General features: G+C 46.0%; 1 protein-coding gene across 13 annotated transcripts in view; it reads right to left on the reverse strand.

The window, feature by feature from the left end:
- Window positions 1-6,329, reverse strand: part of PPFIBP2 (PPFIA binding protein 2) — a 153,065-nt gene extending 146,736 nt beyond the window's left edge. For 6 of the 13 annotated variants that reach the window (XM_079105721.1, XM_079105720.1, XM_079105709.1 and 3 more), the window contains exon 1: window positions 5,996-6,329. The gene's annotated coding sequence lies outside the window, so the exon portion shown is untranslated. The remainder of the gene's footprint in view (window positions 1-5,995) is intronic. The other 7 variants (XM_079105704.1, XM_079105726.1, XM_079105722.1 and 4 more) reach the window with 5 other exon arrangements.
- Between the last annotated feature and the right edge of the window lie 663 nt (window positions 6,330-6,992).

Below are 6,992 nucleotides of genomic sequence, written 5' to 3' on the forward strand. Positions count from 1 at the left end.
GGATCTATTCCCTATAGCAGGATCTAAGCATCTCTTACTAGAGATTTGTTAATGGGTCTTCCACTTACCTACCATGATAAATTATTCCTAAGCCTTGGGCAACCCAAGTTTGCAATCTATGGCTGTCCCTGTTACTTTACAATGGGTGAGCAGACTCATGCACACGCTTTGGTTTCAATGTGGTGGCAGTGGGGACAGACTGGGGTAAGAGGTGTATGTGTGTGTGTGTGTGTTTATTTCTACACACATATAACAACCTCAGAACAAGATAAAGTAGCAAAAGGAATGGCCCAGCTATATAGCTTGAAAAAGCCAAGAAGGCTTGTAAGTTTTCCCTCAAAGTGGACTCCAGTATTTCTTGTATCTTTTGTTTTTGTTTGGCAACCACATGTCAGATGACAAATGTTTCACATGCATTAACCCTGTTCTGCCTTAGTAAACTGAAGTGACCACTGTGCCAGGGCACATGGTAAAGGCAAGACACTGTACTAGGAGGCTGAAGGCTGAAGAGCCTGGCTGGGCAGGGAGGTGTGGAAGGGAGGGGTGAGAAGGAGAGGGAAATTCCACCAAGTCTCTTGGCAGCAGTGAAGATTCTAGATAAGGTTCTCTCTCATCATCTGACAGGTGTGGCCTTAACTCAATCAGCTGGTTTTCTGACCCCTGACCTACATAGACCCCTAGTTGGAGGAAGTCCTCACGACTGGTTGCCTCCCCCAGCTAGCTGTCACTCTTACCTCCTGTTCCTACACCCATTCTATCACTGTACAGGCAAGTTCTCATGAACTAGCCAAATGTGTCCCTAAAGTCTATATGGGATTAAGGATATTTTATTCTTAGACTACGTCTTTTCATGGAAATCATAAACTGATGAGTGGCTGCATTCACAGAAAAACACAATTAGTTTATATGTACCCACAATGAGCATAACAAGTAGAAGAGTTCTGACACCATAAAAGCACTCCCTACCACATTAGACCCACATGCAGGGAGGCCACAGGACAAACAGGAGCCCTCATGAGCCTTTTGGCCCCCATTGGCATTGGCTGTCAACAGACATACAGGTCAAAAACCTATATGCCTCCAGCCTTAGCTCTTCTGCAGACTGATTTCACCCCAATCTGGTCTCATTCCCATTTTTCACTGCCTAATAGAATCTCCATCTGGACCTTCTGGCAGCATTCCTCTGACCAAACACTGTGCTACAGATGATAAAGTCCCAACCTGAGGGCTAGGAGGCCTGGGTTCTGCCACCAAGGGTTGGGTGTCCTTGGGTAGGTTGTTTTGGGCTTCAACATCCTCATTGGTAAAAAATATAAAGGGAAAGCAAGAATACACTCAAGATTCCCTTCTGATTCCAAAAGAAACCAATCACCATCATTTCCCTTCCCCCTTCCAAGAAGTTCTTCCATGCTCTCATGCTGCTAACAATTGCCTTATTCTTCTCCCAACAAACTACAACAAAATGTCAGTGTCCAATTTGACTCCTTTCTCTCTCCCTCAAATCCAAGTACTCACCAAATCCTACTGGATTTGTTGGCAAGCTCACTTGCTTCCATTCCCTCCTCTCTATTGCTACTACCATTGCCTTGACTCAAGACCTAAGCTACCTCCATGGGTTATCCAATAGTTGGTCCTCACAAGAAGTTCCTCCCTATCTCTCTAATCTGTACTTTGTAGCTCAGAATTCTCTGAAAACACAGCTTTCACCAGGTCTTCTCCATTCTCAAAATTCCTGTCACCAATATCATAAAATTTGAATTATTTAGCACCAGTTTTCAAGGTTTTTCATGATCTCTCCCCAGCCTGAGATCCCAGGCTTTCCCTTTGTTAATGTCCTTATCCCACCCCAAGACTCATATGGGCCCCCTACTCCTTGGGCCTGTCCTTCCTTCCAATCATTCATCTTCTGCTCCTTTTCCCTAATCTTTCGCACAAAATGAATAGCTCCTTTGCTTCTTTATTGAAGAAAACACTGCAAAGCCAGCCAGTTCAGGGTCCACATCTACTGCAAACTCTTCCTGAACATCTACCAGGTGCTGAGCCATGCACAAGAGCTGAAGCAACTCAGAGCACAGAAAGACCTGCACACAAGTGACTTAAGTAGCATAGCAGAGATATGAATTTGTTGCAATATATATATATTAGAAGCAAAGAGTAAAAATGAAGAGGGTAAAGAGGTTTCAAGAGTTTGATTCAGGGGCTGGGGCTGTGGTTCAGTAGTAGGGAGCTTGTCTTAAATGTGTGAGGCACTGAGTTTGATCCTCAACACCACATAAAAATAAATAAAATAAAGGTATTGTGTCCATTACAACTAAAAAAATTTTTTTTTAAAAAAGAAGTTTGATCAGCATCCTGAACAGTTCATCCACCTTGCAGAGCAGAGACAACAGGTATTTACAGGGAGAGGAAACTATGTGCAAAGGCAGAGAGACACATGAAAACAGAAATAATTGAGCTCTTGGGTTTGGGGAACACTGAAGATACAGTTGGAGAGTTAAATTAGGACCAGCCTCTACACTGCCTTGAATGTCATACAAGAATGTTATACTTTATCCTATCAGAGAGGCAATCTCACCCCATCTGTGTCTACAGATGTGTTTCAGAGGCCAAGATTACTACACAACATGGAATGGGGTGATTAAAAGCCTGTGCACAATGAATGCTCAGCTCTCAGTGTACATACATGTGTATGTATGAATGTGACAGAGACACAGGAAATGAAAGCAAGGATTACCAAAGAGTATTAAACCCATGACCTTAAGGCCAAAAAAAAAAAAAATCATAAATTTGAAGAGTGAGCAGCCCTCCGGAATTTTGAGAGAATAAGGAGGTCTGGGCCTAAAGCTCAGCAGATAGCTCTAGGGTATCACTTCTTAGAAGACTATTTACCAGATATGTGGGAGATAAGAAAAGGCCTTGAGGAGATCCACAAGGTCCAATAGAGCTGGCTTTAAGAGATCATATAGGCAGGTGGGTGGCAGGAGTCTATAATTCCAGCAACTCGGAGGCTGACGCAGGAGGATCACGAGTTGAAAGCTAGCCTCAGTAACTTAGCAAGTCCCTAACAACTTAGTGAGACCCTGTCTCAAAATAAAAATTATAAAGGATTGGGGATGTGGCTCAGAAATAAAACACCTCTGAGTTCAATCCCCAGTACCTGCCACCCCCCACCAAAAAAAGACTATACCGGCTACAGTTCACCTTTCCTATATTCTTGAAAATAGGAACACATAGGTGCCATCAAGCACTAAAATGAAAACATGATGCTAGAAAACAAAAGTCCAAGGGAAATGGAACTCCCCTGAGGAAAGAGGAAGCAGAAAAAATAGTGACTCAGGAAAAAAACAAAGCTACCAAGTGTTTTGGCCTAGTTGTACCCACACCAAATGGTGACTGAGTGTCACATCTTGAATGGAGATGTACAATCTACACAACTTAAAACATTTTTATATACCTTGTCTCTTGTGCTCGTATAACTCTACCTTCTCATATTTTGCACTAGCGGATCCACCAGAGGATTTTAAGCAGAAGGGCATCATGAACAGATTTGTATTTCAGGAAAAAATATCTTATGGTCAAGTGAAACACAACTTCCAAATAGTAAAAAGGGCACACCATTCCTCAAGTCCAAAGTTGAACTCTCCCAGAATTGTTCCTCCCTCTTCGTGTACTGACAGACACCTCCCACTCCTTAGTCTCCTGTCCTACAGGTTCTATATTTACAGGGTCTCTTCTGTCCCAACTTCATCACTCTCTCAAGCCCCAAATAAGGGTTCATTACTTCTACCCTGAATTAGTCTGCCAGTCTCCTGTCATTGCTTCCCAAACACTGCCAGAGTCCACTACAGCCATTCCTACCAGGCATTTGTCAGAATCACCTGGGGGAACTTTGTAACAATATCCCAAACCTACTTAATCTGAATGGTTTGTAAAGCTCCCCAGGCAATTCAGAGGCATAGTCAGTTTGCAAACTACGACTATAAATTCTTGCTACAGATAATGAAGTGATAGGCACCCTCCCCTGAACAAGTTAGAAATGGAGAATACCAGGACCTACCCCTGACTACTCAATCAAAATCTGCATTTGAAGGAGATTTTCAGTGATTCTTAGGCTTGTTAAAGTTTGAGAAACACTGCTCTAAAGTGTTGTCTGACCATTCACTACACAAAACGCTGACTGGATCTTCAGTATCAGGTGGAAGTAGGGTCAAGGGTCAAAGTCTCGACTTTGAAATGCTCACAGAACCATAAGTCAATCCGCTGCTTAAAATCATGTATTGACTCCCATGCTTTCAGACAAAGTCTGAACTTCTGCACCTGGTGTTTCTGGCCAGCTGGGACCATGTTCCATCTTGTTATCAGCTTTATTGTCTACCACCCACCATAGGGCCAGGCTGGACTGCTGGCCACTTATCACTAGTCTGAGCTTGCCTGCCTGTACCACTTTCACAGCCCAAGTCACTCCTACTCACTCACCTCTGCCTGCAGAAACCCCAGAGAAATCCCTTGAGGTTCATCACTTATACCATCCCTTCCTAAAACTATCCCAGATTCTTCATGCTCAGATGAAAGATGGGAATTTCCACAACTTTGTTCCTACCTCCTTCATGTAATTTATCTTATTCCACTTAGTCTTACAGACAGAACCCATCCATGTTAGCTGCTTCAGTAAAGAGACCATGATACTCAGCTTGTTTTCCTAGTAGCAACAAGCTAATAACTGGCACATCACCAAATCTCAAAGTAATGTTATATGAGGGATGGGGGTTTAGTTCAGTGGTAAAGCACACTTGCCTAATATGTGCAAGGCCCTAGGTTGAGCCCTAGCAACACCAACAAAAAAAAAAAAAAAAAAAAAAAAATACAGAATGAATACAATAATGAAATAATGACAGACTCATCAATTGCCCTTGTCTCTCACTTCAAAATCACTTATATATAAACTTAAGCAAAATACAAATGGGCTGCCTCTTTTAAACCGAAGAGAGAAATAATTTCTACATCAGATGACATTTAAAACAAATTGTCTATGACTATACTGATATAAATGTATTCATACGAATATACTAATATGTGAATATATGACTATACCACTAATAAAAAGAGTGAAGATGAATTATGCCTGCGGTCAACTACCTTTCTGTAGTTGTGCACTGGACTTCACAAAACACCATAAAATTTTTAAGCATGACGGTTTTGTTTTATAAACAAGGGTAGAGGTAGGCTAGATTAATATAAAGAGAGGAAGTGGACCAACAAACCAAAATATGGAAATGGAGACAGATCTCTACCAAATATCCAGCTGCCATAAAAGATAAAATATAATCAGATTTTCACTGACTAGAATGCCTGTTTTGATCCTTCCCAAATCTTGGAAGCTCTGGTCTTTAAATATATAATCTTATTTTCTTCTGAGGGAAAACTACCAGTCTGGAGTTGGCCTGTCAAGGAGGGAGGAGGGTACACTTTTAAGTAGGACCATCCCCATCTCGCAGTCTATCGGGAATCAGCAGCTTGGTCTTTTGAAAAGCATGCTGCCTTTTTGAAATTACAATATAGCATTGGTCTTAGTCTGAGCATTGCATCTAAACACACACTCTTTCAAACAAAGATTTGCCTGGGTGAACAGTATTAAAGCCGTCATACCAACTTGGGCGCTAGTTTACACTGCATGCTGAGGTAACCGCCAACTCCGGCATCTCCAGGGCTATCCTGGCACCTGTGGGAGCGCGGGCTGTCTGCGGATTGGAGCAAAGTAGGGTGGAGATCCCAAGCAAATGCACAGGAGTTATACCCTCCTCCCCGTCTCCCGGCCAGAGAAGGGGGGAGGGTTCCCGTCCTCTCACTTGGGACACCTCCCCGGACCAAAGAGGCACTGACCCCACGCCCCGTGAGGTTTTTGGACCTAGGGGATCTGGTTCCCCCCGCAATGCGCCCGTGGGGGATCCCTGTTCGGATAGCGGCGAACCCCGGGGCATGGGGGAAGCCCACTAACCTGGATGCGGGGCCGCCGCTTCTCTCCGGGAGGATCAGGTGTGCTGGCCGCTCCTGTGCCCCTCCCACCTCCGAACATGAGAGCGTAGGACCCAGTCACAGGCCACCGTCCCACCGACCAAGTGTTCGACCAACCAGCAGCCCGACCGGCAGCCGCTGGGTCCCGCACCCACGTGACGGAGGCGGGGGCCCCGCCGGAGGCTCGTCCCTGAGCGTCCCTCTCCCACCCCTGGAACCTCCTCCTGGGGCCGCCACTCTGTCACTCCGCCACTGTGTCGCTCAGCCTCCCTCTCGGGCACCACAGCCAGTCTCTGGGACCCGACCGGCCGCTGTTCCTGTTCCCCAGGGACTTGCCTCACCGGCCCCGCCCCCTGGGCCGCGCTCCGCGTGCCGGCTCCAAGCCCCGCCTCTCCCTGAGGGCCACGCCCCTCCCGAGCCCCGCCCAGTTCGCTCCACCCCCTCCTCCCGGACCCTTCCAGCTGCCGGGAAGCCTCCGGGTAGATCTCAGCATTGGTGCTCCTGGCCCCCTGGGTTTCTGCATCCCCTCAGCACGCAGCGAATAAAACCCAAGAAGCAGGAAGACACTTGTGCCGAGAATTGCAGGGAGGGAAACACTGAAAACCCTTATTAGGAGCACACCCTGCACAGCAACCCTTGGGACGTCTGGAGTTCCTCACCCTGTGAGGGATGCCATGGAAATTGAGGTTGACCTGAGGGGAACCTCTTTACTTGTTTATGATCCGCCCCCATCCCATCCCATCCCCACATTGGTAAGCTCACGTCCGGCCGTGCTCGAACCCCGCGACCTGGGATGGAGGTCCCTCTAGTGGTTGGTGGCGAACGATAGCTCTGTGCCAGATCTTGCGAATAGCTGAGGACAAGGAAAACTTCCTGTGCCCAGCACCAAGGTCAGGTACCATAAGTCCAAGAAAAGCTTTGGCGATGCCTAACCACAAAAAAATGATTTCTTGAATCGAGAGTTCTGAGCCCTGGAGACC

The sequence above is a fragment of the Sciurus vulgaris genome (assembly GCF_902686455.1).
Source record: "Sciurus vulgaris genome assembly, chromosome: 11".
Taxonomy (NCBI): domain Eukaryota; kingdom Metazoa; phylum Chordata; class Mammalia; order Rodentia; family Sciuridae; genus Sciurus; species Sciurus vulgaris.